Raw genomic sequence first — 16,127 nt, forward strand, 5'->3', positions numbered from 1 at the left:
GTTTCTAATGTAGTGTATACAAAATATATGTAAATTTAATTTTACTATGAAAGGAAAATAGGCAACATCCCAAATTCCAGAAGATACCATTTATGATTATGCTGTTTGTTTATATAATAATCTAGGTACCTCTTTTCCTAGTAGAGTAATTATACCTAGGAAGCTGGGAGGTAACTATGTGAATTACCCCAAAGGGCAGGAACACCAGGAGGGGAACCAGCCAACTCAAATTATTTATGCAAATGGAGTGTAGAAAGTCTTCCCATATCATGGCAGATTGTGTTCTTGAAACGGAGGTTGAAAATCCAAAAGTTATAAGTCATGGGGCAGCCCTGGTGGCTCAGAGGTTTAGCGCCGCCTTCAGCCCAGGGTGTGATCCTGGAGACCTGGGATCGAGTCCCACGTCAGGCTCCCTGCGAGGAGCCTGCTTCTCCCTCTGCCTGTGTCTCTGCCTCTCTCTCTGTGTCGCTCATGAATAAATAAATAAAATCTTTAAAAAAAAAACAAAAAAAAACCCCTCAAAAGTTATGTCAAATATGATTTTTTTAAAAAAAATTTATTCATTCATGAGAGCCACAGAAAGGCAGAGATAGAGGCAGAGGGAGTAGCAACCTCCTTGCAGGGAGCTTGATATGGGACTCGATCCTGGGATCCCAGGATCACAACCTGAATGAAAGGCAGACACTCAACCACTGAGCCATATGGGTGCCCCTCAAATCTGATTTTTAAAAAGAAACAATGGTGTGCTGGGAAATCATGTCCCTACTCAAAGGTGTAATGGCCAGTTTGGTTTCTTCATTACAAAAGTAATTCATGTTCATAATTTTATAAATTAAATTACAAAAAAGAAAAAGTACTTTACATTTAAAGTATCCATAATTCTTCTGCCTAGAGGTAACCACTGTTCATGTCTCAGCACACTGCTCTTCCAGAACTTAGATATACATTAAAAAAAATACTGAAAACAAGTTTTATATACTTATAACATTTCCCTACATCAATAAAATATGTTTATTTTATTGTGGATTGGTAGGATTACAAATAAGGGTGCAACATATTATCATATGCTTATTGGCTATAAGTATACATATATATTTTTTCTGATTGGAGTTTCCTATTCATGTTCCAAGCCCGTAATTTTCAAATGGGAAGTTCATCTTACTATTATTTGTTAGCTATTTGTTAGCTATTTTTTAAAAATGAAGACATGAACATATTTTCCAAATATTTTTTTCAGTTTGTCATTTCACTTAAAATTTTGTTTATAGCATTTTATTTTATTTTGATTTCAGAGGGAGAAAGATTTAAATTTTGTATAATCACATCTATAAATCTTTTCCTTTATGATTTTGGCCTTGGTGTCATGCTTAGAAAACATCCTACACTCTAAAATTATGTAAATATTCACCGATAGCTTAGCCTAGAAGTATGTGTGTGTTTAGTTCTCCTGAAATTATTTGTGTATATCTTGTGGGGAGCTAGAGATACTTGGATATTTTTGGTAGACAGAGTTCTAGGAATGTCTTCCTGTTTTGTTGTTGTTTTTTTTCCCCCTCATTTCCATTTTTCCTTCTTCTGACTAGGCAAAAAGCAGAGTTTAATTGTTTAGCTATCTGTGACCTTTCTGGGGCATTCTTGGACTTGCATTTCATTAGTACTCTTTTTTTAATAAAGATTTTATTTATTTATTCGTGGAGAGATACAGAGAGAGAGGCAGAGACATAGGTAGAGGGAGAAGCAGGCTCCTTGCAGGGAGCCTGATGTGAGACTTGGTCCCAGGATCCGGGGATCACGACCTGAGCCAAAGGCAGAGGCTTTACCACTGACCCACCCAGGCATCCCTCACTTCTTCTTTTTTATAGCAATGACGGTATAAAAATTATATCTGCCTTTTTAAAATATTTTATTTATTTATTTGAGAGACAGAGAGAGAGCATGTGCACATGAGCTGGGGGAGGGGCAGAAGGAGAGAGAGAGAGATTGAGAATTTCAGGTTGACTTCCCATTGAGCATGGAGCCTGATGCAGGGCTCTATCTCCCAACCGTGAGATCATGACCTGAACAGAAACCAAGAGACATGTTTAACCAACTCAGCCACCTGGATGCCCCAAAATTATATCTGTTTTGGAGCTGTACAACCCATTTCCTACTCTCAGAGAATTTTCACCATCTGATCGCTTTGCATGTTGTGTGCCACATCACCATGCCTTCGAAATCTCTTTTAACACCCAAACTTCAGACTCGATTTGAATCCTGAATCCATAAAATAGAAACACTTCCTTGCCCTTGGTCATACCTAATGCTCAATTGCCCCTCACGGAGCACCACTCTGTCCCCAGCTCTAGATTCCAGTCTTGGCCTCTACTTCCTAACCATGAGATGTGGAGCACCTTCATTTAATCTCTCTGAACCTCAGTTTCCTCATCTGTGAGGTGGAATTAATAATAACCTTCCTTGGCTAGTTCACAACATTACTGTAAGGATCAAATGAGATCATGATTGTAAAAGTGCTTAGTAAGCTGTAAAGCAATATATAAACATAAGATGTTATTATTTCCCTTTTATTTGACATTATCAAGGATTAAATATAATGTGTGACCATAAGTAGAAAGAATAATTTTTTTAAAAGTAACATGCCAGACTATAAACACCCAAAGGAGTGCAATCCTTTCAGGAGGCCTCATAGGAAGCCTCAAATTAATTTCTATGCTGTTATTTGTGCTCAGAAGGTGTTTTTAACTTCCTTTGTCTTTGGGATCGTCATGGATACTCTTCCTCGGTATCAAATTTTCTGTCCCATTTCCTACTTCACCCTTCCCCTCCACCCTCCTCTTTTCCTTGAACCTCCTGCTCAGAGGACCTGAAGGGGAACAGAAGCGATGAGAATGAGATCTCAGGGAATAAGGATGTATGGAAGGTAGGACTAGTCTATAGGACCTGGCTGAAACTGACTACCAGGATGAGACTTCTACAGTTCATCTCAGGAAGAAGCCTGGCTTAAACACATTTATGTGCTGTTTGTTGCAGGTCTACCTTTAGAGTATCAGCGAATGCTCTGTCAATAGGAATCATCAGAAAGAATCTCGCTCTCTGCTGAAATCTATTCAGTCTCATTAGGTAGTATCTGTAGAATCATAGAAGCGGCACTAGACTAAAAGTAAACCTGGCTTCTGGTTCTGACTCTATGACTGCGGGATACTCAACACTCAGTTTTAGTTTCCTCATTCTCAAAATAAGAACATCAAAAGTCCTTCAGGTCCCTTTCACCTTGAATATACTAGGATTCCAGCAGCCTTCTTCACCATGGTTTTATGGAAGTGCAGACTGTTTTCTACCTTTGCAAATCTGGGCAAGCTGTTTAACCTGAGTCTCGGTTTTCTCATATTTAAGATGGGGGAAGTACCTACATCTTATAGGATGTGTCAGTGTAGGTTCATCACTTGTAATAAATATCCCACTCAGGTAGTGGATATTGATAATAGGCAGGCTATACATACATGAAGGCAGGGGACATACAGAATATCTCTATAAATTCCTCTCAATTTTGCTTTGCTACTCTGAAAACTACTCTAAAAAATAGTCTTTTTTAAAAAAAGATTTTATTTATTTATCTGACAGGGAGAGAGCACAAGCAGGGGGAGCAGCAGCAGGAGAGGCAGAAGCAGACTCCCCACTGAGCACGAAGCCCGATGCAGGGCTCGATCCCAGGACCCTGATCATGACCTGAGCCAAAGGCAGATGCTTAACTGACCACGACACCTAGGTGCCCCCCAAATAAAGTCTTTTTTTTAAAAAAGCAGAGCTAGGAAATGATTTGCCTCCACAATGGTAAAAGCTATAATGAGGAAGGCCACTGGAATCCTAGCTCTATCTGGCCCCTGTGTGAGTAGTAAGAAAATCTTGTTATTTAAAAAATTATTTCATTTCATTTACAAAGGATGTAAAAAGCTGGAAAAAATAACATTGTGTCTATTTGCAGATGTGTGTTATAGAAAATCCCCAAGAATCTACAAAATAACTCCTAGAATTAGTGAGTTCAACAAAGGTTGCAGAATACATGGTCAAAATAAAAAGGTTAATTATTGGGCAGCCTGGGTGGCTCATCCGTTTAGTGCCACCTTCAGTCTAGGGCATGATCCAGTAGACCCGGGATCGAGTCCCACGTCGGGGTCCCTGCATGGAGCCTGCTTCTCCCTGTCTCTGCCTCTCTCTCTCTCTCTGTGTCTCTCATGAATAAATAAATAAAATCTTTAAAAAAAAAAAGGTTAATTGTATTTCTGTATTCTATCAAGGAAGAATTGAACTTCAAAATAAAAGAATATATATAGCATTTGTATTTGCAGCAAAAAAAAAACAGTTAGGTATAAATATATCAAAATATGTACAGGATATGTATGTTAAAAACTTCAAAGCAATGATGAAATAAATCAATGAAAATCTGCATAAATGGAGGGATATTTCATCTCGGGGTAATCTATATATTTTTTTAAATAATAAATTTATTTTTTATTGGTGTTCAATTTGCCAACATACAGAATAACACCCAGTGCTCATCCCATCAAGTGCCCCCCTCAGTGCCCGTCATCTATTTACCCCCACCGCCCCCCCCGCCCTCCTCCCCTTCCACCACCCCTAGTTCGTTTCCCAGAGTTAGGAGTCTTTATGTTCTGTCTCCCTTTCTGATATTTCTCAGGGTAATCTATAGATTCAAAATCCTAGAAAAGTGTTTTTTATAGATATCAAAAAACTGATACACACATATGGGAAGACAATGGACTCAGAGTTGCTAAAACAACTTTGAGGAAAATGAACAAAGTTGGAGGAACCCCATTACCCAATTTCAAAACTTACTTTAATAACAGTAACTAAGTGTGGACACAGACATGTAGACCAATAGAACAGAACAGAGGGCTAAGAAATAACTGATCCTCATAAACAGAGTCAACTAGTTTTACAAAGACTCAAAGACAATTCAGAGGAGAAAGGATAGTCTTTCCACATATGGTGCCAGAACAATTAGGCATTCATGTGCAGCAAAAGGGGCCTCAATCTATAACTTATATACCCAAACTTTACTACATTACTCAAAATGCATCATAGATCTAAATGTATAACTATAAAACTTGTAGGAAAAAAATTGAAGAAAATCTGCGTGACCTTAGGCTAGACAGTTTTTAGCTATAATACCAAGAGCACAATGCACAAAGAAAAAGTTGATAAACTGAACTTAATCAAAATTTAAAGCTTTTGTTCTATGAAAGATATTGTTGAGAATGAAAAGACAAGCTACACTCTGGGAGAAATTATTTGCAAGTAACATTTCCTACAAGGACTTGTAGCCACAATATCTAAAGAACTCTTAAAACTCAACAATAAGAAAACAATCCAATTAAAAAATGGTCAAAGATCTGAACAGACACAACACTGAAGAAGATGTAAAAATGGCAAATAAGCTTATGAGAAAATGCTTAATATCATTGGAAAATGCAAAATCAAACAACAATGAGGTACCACTGCACATCTATTAGAATGGCTAAAATCTAAAAAACTAACAGTATCAAATGCTGAGGAAAAAGGCAGAGCAACAGGGACTCTCATTCATTGCTGGTGGGAATGCAAAGTGCGTAACTTTGGAAGATAGTTTGCAGTTTCTTATAAAGTTAAACATAGACTTACCGTACTGTCCATAGTAACTCTCCCTAGGCATTTATCTAACTGATCTGAAAACTATGTCCATACTAAATTTCCATTCAAATGTTTATAGCAATTTTATTCATAATTGTCAAAAACTGGAAGTAACCAAAGGTCCTTCAATAGTGAGTGGAGAAACCAATTGTGGCATAATCATACAATGGAATATCACTCAGCAATAAAAAAGAAAAAAGCTCTTATTCAACACACCAACCCAAATGAATCATAAATATATTTTACAGGTGAAAGAAGCCAGACCATAAAGGCTATATACCATATGATTCAATTCATATGATATTCTGGAAAGGCCAAAATTATAGGGATGTATTTAGATCAGAATTGCCAAGGAGAAAAAGAGGAGAAAAGTGTCCTTCTAGGAGAAGCACTGGAATTTTTTTTAGGGTGATAAAACTAGTCTCTGTGGTACTGTGGTGGTATATACATGATTCTACACATCTGTCAAAACCCAGAGAATTTTGTAATAATAGTGAACCTTCATATATGGAAATATTAAAAAATTAAGGGGCTAGGAGAGCTCAGAATAGAATGTAGATTCTGACACAGGAATATCTCTGTACTACAAATACATGATATAACCTCACTAAAAGAATGGAGAAAATAACGTCTTGACCTAAGTAACTTTGGAAAATGGTGTTTTAACAGGAAATTGTAAGTCAAAGATAAAAGGAACTGAACATAAACACTGCATTCTAATTAGTAAAGTTGTTTCTCATGGTATTTAACAATTCTGAAACTGCCTTCTCTGTTTACTGGAACTGAATAAATAAATAAGTGGATAGCTGATAGTGAAAGCCTCTTATGGTTGGAGAGGGAAGTAACAGATGAGCAAGGAGGGAAAGCTAAAATGAACCATGTGATAATGGATTAGAGTTGGAGACATTAATATGAACTCATATGGTTAGTTCAATATAGATTCAGATGAATAGGTATAGGAATAATTATAGATTTGTGTACACACATGGATTAGCATACATACGTACATTTCCTAGCTCTATCTACTAAAAGGGACTAGAAGCAATGGTGCCACAGTAGCAATGAATACACTTAACTGCCCAGCCTTTGGTTTCTGATATTATTCTCTAATAAAAGGAACCTAGGATCCTAGAAGAAATGGCTAATTGTAGGGCTGAGGCAGGATATACACAAGATGAACCTGGGACATCTAGTACCAGGAAGTAAGAAAGTGTTAAAATAAACCCCAAAGGATGGAGGCATATTGGAGAGACACAGGAGCCATCCTAAATGAGCACTCACTAGCCAAAACTGCAACACCTCGAACAATAAAATAAGCAATATGGTGTTGGATTATAGCTCCAAGTTCAAAACAAATAGCCTTGAATCCATACTTATATGAATAAATTACCAAATAATAAATGAAGAAGAGATAAATCTCTCATATAGAAATATTCCCAATAATTTATGTAGCTTCTTGTCCCTCTAGGTAGTGGAGCTTAACCACCTAGAGGGACCTGTGCTTAGCAACTTGCTTCCAATGAGAGCACAAAAAGAAAGGACAAGTAACTTTCCATCAAAGAAACCTGGAAAATACTATTTTAACTAGGTGATTGAAGTTACCATTATCAATGATAAGTCATGTTGCTAGCAGGCATGTGGGCTATGAGGTGTGTAGAAAATGGGACTTCACGTCTGCGGTCTTCTTCCCCAGACCCACAGTCTTAGCCTGACCATGAAAAAAAAAATCAGGTAGATTCAAGTTTGGAGAACATTCTACAAGATGCTTGACCAAGGCCATACAAAAAGAAAGGTCTGAGAAACCATTGCAGTCAAGAGGAGAACAAGGAGATGCCACAACTAAATGTAAGGTGCTAGCTTGGATGTAATCCTGGTACAGAGATAAAGGCATTAGGAAAAATTTTAGCAAAATCTGCATAAAGTGTGGAGTTTAGTTAATAGTGATATGTTGATGGTGTTTCACCAGTAGTAGCAAAGGTACCATAGTCATGTTGATGTGAGCGATAGAGGAAATGGGTACAGAGTGTATGGGAATTCTCTGTACTACCTTTGCAACTTTTCTGTAAACTAGTCTAAACTAAAACATTCGTTTAAATTTAAAAACATGTTGAAGATAAATATTAATCACATAGGATATATTATTAAAAAGCATGTAAAGGATGATCCTCATTTCATATAAAAATATGTGAGTGTGTGCAGGAGGAAACCAGATATGTGTGTATGTGTATTCAGAGATGTGACTTTTATTTCTCCTTTATGCTTCTCTGTATTTTTTAAATGCTGTACTTTACAAAAAACAGGTATACTTAAATAATTTAAAAAGCTGCACTCAAATCCATCAGCAGGAGACCATGATACCAAGCAGTGGGAAGACGGGTGGGGGGGTGATGGGCTCCCCCTGACAGAACAGACACTGTGTTTGTAGACAAGCGTCTTTAGTCTGACACAGGAAACAATAATTTTTTTAGACACTAATCCCTGAGTCTCCATGATCATCACTTCTGAGTCACAGTGAAGAATGGTTCCATCTTTCATTTTCCTACCTTAAGAAAATTGAGACTAAGTGACTCCAGCAAGGTCACATGGTTGGTTAGTGTGCTAAGCCATCCAGATGTGTTTTATTTGTACTATATGGTGTTTCAAAACCATTTGAACACAAATGCCTTTAAGTGATGCCTCTTCTCTCTGTTCTGACTATAGGAAGCTCAGTTCACAGGATGTTTCTTCAACTGCCTGGTCCCCAGAGGAGTTCATTCGTGATCCTTGATTTAGGTAAAGCAGAAGAAATGAAGATTTGTGTAGAGGATTAGGAATTCTGAGATTAAATGAGGAAAAAGCAACTTCATTTTTAATTCAAGGGGGAATTAAAGGGAAGTTCTTATCTTTGTGGGTGAATTTCTGACTAGAGCCGGCATAAAAATCCAGCAGACTGTGTGCATGTCACCACCACTGTGAATGGAACTCCTGGAATTGTGCAGTGCATAGACTGTGTAGCCACATGCAACAGCTCTGACTCTCCCCCTTCCCTGTCAAGCTGTAAAAATAGTGTATTTTATAATGTGGTTTAACGTCCTTTTTTAATAAGGTGTGGTTTTGAGGAACATCTCAACTCAAAACTCCATTCAATCACCATCATCATGATGACTTCATAATATTTATTGAACATTTACTACATGTCAGACTCTATGTTGACTCATCTGTTCCTTATACTGGCCCCAACCAGAGGTTGTAATGTCATCCCCATTCTGCAAATGAGAAAATGGAGACTAAGAAATCAAGTGATTTGTCCAAGATCATGTTATGAAACAGGGATCTGAATCCAGCCAATCTGACCAAACCATATGACTTTTCATAAAACTCTGCTTCCTCTCTTCTTCCATGGACAGTACAATATTGGGTTCCAGCTCAGTTCTGAGGTATAGTACGTTTGTGAAGATATTGGGGTTAATTATTTTGTTTCATTTAGAAATAATTGCTGCTTTAATCTCTGTAATTCTGATTTTTCTGTATCAACAAATTATTACATATATTATCACTAATAACTTCTTCATTTACTTAGATGAAAGTAACTGTATTTGACCTTTTGTTTTAAATGTGTTAAGTTTTGCTTTTCAAATCACATTTTCTTGATTGTTTTCAGTAAAATATTTCAATATTTTAATATTTGTCATGCTACTTTTTTGTATAACTATTTATTTTTTAATATATATATTTTTATAATAAATTTATTTTTTATTGGTGTTCAATTTACCAACATACAGAATAACACCCAGTGCTCATCCCGTCAAGGGCCCCCTTCAGTGCCCGTCATCCATTCACCCCCACCCCCCGCCCTTCTCCCTTTCCACCACCCCTAGTTCATTTCCCAGAGTTAGGAGTCTTTACGTTCTGTCTCCCTTTCTGATATTTCCTACCCATTTCTTCTCCCTTCCCTTACATTCCTTTTCACTATTATTTATATTCCCCAAATGAATGAGAACATATAATGTTTGTCCTTCTCCGATTGACTTACTTCACTCAGCATAATACCCTCCAGTTCCATCCACGTTGAAGCAAATGGTGGGTATTTGTCGTTTCTAATGGCTGAGTAATATTCCATTGTATACATAAACCACATCTTCTTTATCCATTCATCTTTCGATGGACACCGAGGCTCCTTCCACAGTTTGGCTATTGTGGACATTGCTGCTATAAACATCGGGGTGCAGGTGTTCCGGCGTTTCATTGCATCTGTATCTTTGGGGTAAATCCCCAACAGTGCAATTGCTGGGTCTAGGGCAGATCTATTTTTAACTCTTTGAGGAACCTCCACACAGTTTTCCAGAGTGGCTGCACCAGGTCACATTCCCACCAACAGTGTAAGAGGGTTCCCTTTTCTCCGCATCCTCTCCAACATTTGTGGTTTCCTGCCTTGTTAATGTTCCCCATTCTCACTGGGGTGAGGTGGTATCTCATTGTGGTTTTGATATGTATTTCCCTGATGGCAAGTGATGCAGAGCATTTTCTCATGTGCATGTGGGCCACGTCTATGTCTTCCTCTGTGAGATTTCTGTTCATGTCTTTTGCCCATTTCATGATTGGATTGTTTGTTTCTTTGGTGTTGAGTTTAATAAGTTCTTTATAGATCTTGGAAACTAGCCCTTTATCTGATACGTCATTTGCAAATATCTGCTCCCATTCTGTAGGTTGTCTTTGAGTTTTGTTGACTGTATCCTTTGCTGTGCAAAAGCTTCTTATCTTGATGAAGTCCCAATAGTTCATTTTTGCTTTTGTTTCTTTTGCCTTCGTGGATGTATCTTGCAAGAAGTTACTGTGGCTGAGTTCAAAAAGGGTGTTGCCTGTGTTCTTCTCTAGGATTCTGATGGAATCTTGTCTCACATTTAGATCTTTCATCCATTTTGAGTTTATCTTTGTGTATGGTGAAAGAGAGTGGTCTAGTTTCATTCTTCTGCATGTGGATGTCCAATTTTCCCAGCACCATTTATTGAAGAGACTGTCTTTCTTCCAATGGATAGTCTTTTCTCCTTTATCGAATATTAGTTGACCATGAAGTTCAGGGTCCACTTCTGGGTTCTCTATTCTGTTCCATTGATCTATGTGTCTGTTTTTGTGCCAGTACCACACTGTCTTGATGACCACAGCTTTGTAGTACAACCTGAAATCTGGCATTGTGATGCCCCCAGCTATGGTTTTCTTTTTTAAAATTCCCCTGGCTATTCGGGGTCTTTTCTGATTCCACACAAATCTTAAAATAATTTGTTCTAACTCTCTGAAGAAAGTCCATGGTATTTTGATAGGGATTGCATTAAACGTGTAAATTGCCCTGGGTAACATTGACATTTTCACAATATTAATTCTGCCAATCCATGAGCATGGAATATTTTTCCATCTCTTTGTGTCTTCCTCAATTCCTTTCAGAAGTGTTCTATAGTTTTGAGGGTATAGATCCTTTACCTCTTTGGTTAGGTTTATTCCTAGGTATCTTATGCTTTCGGGTGCAATTGTAAATGGAATTGACTCCTTAATTTCTCTTTCTTCAGTCTCATTGTTAGTGTATAGAAATGCCACTGACTTCTGGGCATTGATTTTGTATCCTGCCACGCTGCCGAATTGCTGTATGAGTTCTAGCAATCTTGGGGTGGAGTGTTTTGGGTTTTCTATGTAGAGTATCATGTCATCGGCGAAGAGGGAGAGTTTGACTTCTTCTTTGCCAATTTGAATGCCTTTAATGTCTTTTTGTTGTCTGATTGCTGAGGCTAGGACTTCCAGTACTATGTTGAATAGCAGTAGTGAGAGTGGACATCCCTGTCTTGTTCCTGATCTTAGGGAAAAGGCTCCCAGTGCTTCCCCATTGAGAATGATATTTGCTGTGGGCTTTATTCTCAACAAGATACTAGCCAATAGGATCCAACAATACATTAAGAAAATTATTCGCCATGACCAAGTAGGATTTATCCCCGGGACACAAGGCTGGTTCAACACTCGTAAAACAATCAATGTGATTCATCATATCAGCAAGAGAAAAACCAAGAACCATATGATCCTCTCATTAGATGCAGAGAAAGCATTTGACAAAATACAGCATCCATTCCTGATCAAAACTCTTCAGAGTGTAGGGATAGAGGGAACATTCCTCAACATCTTAAAAGCCATCTATGTATAACTGTTTATGATAGAGGTCAGCGTTTAGAATTTCATATCATCATAGTTGTCTCTTTTGTCTTCAGAATTGATGTAGATATTTTTAAGTTGTTAGGAATCTGGCAACACTTTGGTTATTTGGATTCTAATTACATTAAAATCTATTAGCTAATCTTCCTATTTAATCTCCTCCTGCAATGGGCAGCATAACCAAATGGATTTCCAAAGAGGACATATTGAAGCCCACATGGTTTTTTGGTCTTTCTCAGGAAGTCAAGCGCTTAGGGGGAGATTAGAAAATTATAGTATTTGAAAGGGGGAAAAATGAGTTGTATCCAAGAAAACAATGCTGAAGCTGTTGAATTTGGTGCCTAGTTTCCCTGGGTCAAAGTCAAGGCCAAGAATTTTGCTGATGGATATATTTGTATCACCTTTTGAATGTGCAAGACAAAAGCTGCTACTAGAAATACACCTTTGCTTCTCAAGTTATCAAAAATGAAGACCTTTCCTCTCCTCAATAAACACATCCTCCATGAACGAGCTGAACATATTCCACAACTTTTGGTAACTCTCAGATCTGCATCTCCAGGTGAGAGCTCTCTCCTGAAATGCAAACCTGTGTCTTGCTGTTCTCTGTACCCTTCATTTGGATACTTTACTGGAACCCCAAATTCTTCCAGCACTAAACTTGTTGTCACCATCTCCCCGCCCTTGCCCCGCCCATATGTTGAAAACAACCAGAATAACAACCACAACTCAATTCTAGCTCATGTATTTCCCATTGAAGGCCTGAAAGAGCCAAGAGCCAACTAAATTAGCCTTTTCCTTCAATCTACAAATATAGCCAAACGCCAATTCATAAAGATTTTATTTACTCAATATCTCTCACACTTGTCTCTGTCTTTTACTCCCAGGGCCATCTCGTGTGTGGGTTATCCTTCCTCCACTATGGACACCTTGATAGCAGACTGTATTTAATCTAGAACTGAAACAGTTAATTGGCCCCAATGCCCGTCACCCAGATAGTGCCCAACAAAATGTTTGTTGGAAAGGAGAAATTAATGAACTGCTCCAGAGTTAGTATTATGGAAAATGTGTTTGTTTTTGGTCGTTTGAATACAAAGTGCAATGATTTTGTTTTCTTTTGCTGTGAACCTCCCATCCAAAGCTTTAAGACTTTTGGAACATTTCTTGGATTTTTCGGAAACAATTTTCCCTAAACTTAGTGACTATGTGAATCTTAAATTTAAATCTACTTAAATTTCAAGTACATGCATTTATTTTTAAGCCACTTTAATCATCTGTGCTTCTAGAAGAGGTAATTTGTATCTATCTCTTCGGACTCCAGACTTGGGCCTTTTGGTCTGGTGTTTCTCTAACAGCCTTCCTCAACCAGTTTGGAGGTGGAACTGAACCCTAATTGCTATACAGTATCCATTGTATAAATTGAATTAACTTCTATGCATCATTCAGAATGTCACTAACTCTCTGCCATCCTCAGGAGGATTGAGAAAATAGTCACTCAAATAATTTTCTGTTTTGTGGATCACAAGAAGAAGGGAAGAAAAGCTTTAGTGTCTCAAAAAAGGCCTGGGGAAAAATTTCTCATAGATGGAGAGTCTCTAAGTAATAGGTCAGTCTCACCTTTCCCTTGTCAGCTCATTCATTCACTGCTTCCTGCCACTAAAAGCCAGAAAACCCCACTAGCACTGGATACGATGCCAAAAAAATACTCTTGCACTTTATTTTCTAAGTCCTTTGTAAACATTCTACCAATTTTTAGCCTGAAAGCTGGAAATTTAGGGGAAAAAAATGCAACCAGTGCTTCATTTTGAAATTCTCTTTGCTAGGAACTAGGCTGGCATGAAAGGAATGGGCATCAGGGAAAACTGTGTTTTCTTTTGCTTCTCTTTGGGGAGGAATGATTAGGAGCTGTGATGGCAGACATGAAAGTAAGCCCAGGCCTTTACAACAGGCCTCCTTTGAAAGGCCTTCCCTTGACCTCTGTTCCCTAGGAAGGGAAGGTTGCTAACAGGAATATCACAGGATTCCATTGATGAAATGTCTCTCCAACCAAATCATGTATGATGACAACTAGTGGGTGGAAAAATTTCCCCCAAATCAGGATTGGCTATCCGCCCTCCAAATCACTTCACTGCATGCCAAAAGGTTATCTGTGAGGAACTCAGAAAGGAAGTGTATTTGAAAACATCACTGGGACTTGTATACAACATCTTAAGGTGTTTGATCCTTTTATGAACTGTTGACAGCTTTTTTGCCATTGAAGTCTATGTGAGAGTTGCCAGCCAAGCAAAAGGAGGAAGCAGGGCCAGAGTGCTTGACCAAAGAACCCCCAAGAACTGGTTAAATCACAAGATGTGAGACAACCAGAAAAGAGAGAATAACCCAGAATTCCAAGAAAAGCTTAGGCATCTGTATTAGCGGTTTCAACAAGACCTATTCTGGCCATCCAAATATATTCCTTTTTCTTCTAGAATCATATGCACTCATTCAAGGATCCAAGCAAATGGTAATTTCCAGAGCACCCAGAGAAGTATGTAGTGGCTGAAGATTATTAATAATCACTATAGTACACAAAACCAGTAAATAAATCAGTCCATCACGAAGCAAACTCATTTAAATTTCTTTATGCCATGACAATTGCTTAATTGGGATATATTTACCACTGCTTTGGCTAGGGTGTCTTCCCCCAACTCCTGGTGAGTCTTTCTGTCTGTACTTCATAAAGTTCTCCTACTCCTTCCCATGTGGGGAAGTATTCTGGGTTGCGGCTCCTGCCTGAGACTCCATCACTGTTATTATTTTAATAAGCCACGAGTTGGAGGCCCTTAGCATAAAAATACACGTGTCATATTCCTGCTCAATACTGACTCTAGTATATAATAGGAACTTATAAGTCAGTAATAATACAGTTACCCTCATGAGTATGGACAAAAGACTCTTTACCTAAACCTTCTTATCCATCACTCCTACTCTTAATCTTGATTTCTATCTCCTCCTCACCCCACCCCTTTCATATATAATTGTTTCAACACAGAGAAATCTCCTGCAGATCAGCTCACTTCTTAGATGCTATAGAACACACTGCTCTTCCCTATACCTCTTTTCTTAGCTCTTTCCAGAAACTGAGCTTGTGCCATCATGTTTATCTGGGTTGTTTTCTATTAGTGATCCATTTTATGTGAGCACTCATAGACACTGATGTAAATATGTACCTCCTTTTCACTGGTGGCTCCTGACCACTATCTCCATCACCCAGTGCCCCTCTACCAGCCAGGCCATATCATGGCAAGATGATTCCATTTATACTGTAAATTCCTACAGTCTTAGGAAGATCAATAGTTTTAAAATCATATTGCTATAGGCATACTGATATTATAGACAGCCAGCCAACTGCACAGAGAAAACAAGTGACTTTTCTGGAGGCTCTAGCCCATCAGACATTCACAATTGGGGGAAGGGGACCATGAGTCTTACATTTCCAAGTCTGTGTTGCAACCACCTGACCACACTCAACAACCATAGGGTTTCTTTCTTTCTTTCTTTCTTTTTTTTTAACCATAGGGTTTGTTAGAACAGCCCGATTTCCTTCCAAAACAGTCTGCTGTAAAAAACAAAAAAAACAAAAAACAAAAAAAACCAAAAAACAACTTAATTATTTCTTTTGCTTCATTCAATAGGCCTCAAATTATGTTTGTTTTTTTTTAATAAGTTTGACTCATTTTCATATTAAATTGTTTGATCATTTCTTTTAAGTTGGTAAGGAGTTTCTGTGCTTTGAAGTACAGTTTTTGGTTTTTTGTTCCCCTTCAGGGTATGACAAACTATTACATTGTCTTGAGAATTGAGGATAAACTGGATCAGAGAGGAAGGACAAATGGAGCTCAGAAACACGATTTCTAAATAACAATTCCCATGTGAATGTTCCTACAGCATTTCCCTTTTACTCATGTTTTTGTTGTGGTCTAGACTGGGACAAAAAATGAAATAGTAGATCCAGATGTGAAACATATCTTTTGAAACTGATGTAGACACACGCACACACACACACACACACACACACACACATATAATCAAAGGTCAATAGATCCTAAATGTTTCTGTAGTCAAAGATGCCCAGATAAGACAAGGAGTAGTGAAGGGACTTCATCTTAATGGATCTCACAAGCAGCTTTTTTAAAAAAGTACATCTCTATTATACAAATGACAACATTGGCAGATTTTTAGTTTTAAGTTATTTCACTGTAGATCTTAATTTCTATGGTTTGAGAAAGAGTGTG

At 38.0% G+C, this 16,127-nt stretch overlaps 1 long non-coding RNA gene across 1 annotated transcript in view; it reads right to left on the reverse strand.

The window, feature by feature from the left end:
- Positions 1-1,923: 1,923 nt before the first annotated feature.
- The window catches only part of LOC140623944 (uncharacterized), a 52,951-nt gene continuing 38,747 nt past the window's right edge, over positions 1,924-16,127 (reverse strand). The window contains exon 3 of the long non-coding RNA XR_012023484.1: positions 1,924-2,057. This is a non-coding gene — a long non-coding RNA (uncharacterized lncRNA). The remainder of the gene's footprint in view (positions 2,058-16,127) is intronic.

The sequence above is a fragment of the Canis lupus genome, chromosome 33, assembly GCF_048164855.1.
Source record: "Canis lupus baileyi chromosome 33, mCanLup2.hap1, whole genome shotgun sequence".
Taxonomy (NCBI): domain Eukaryota; kingdom Metazoa; phylum Chordata; class Mammalia; order Carnivora; family Canidae; genus Canis; species Canis lupus.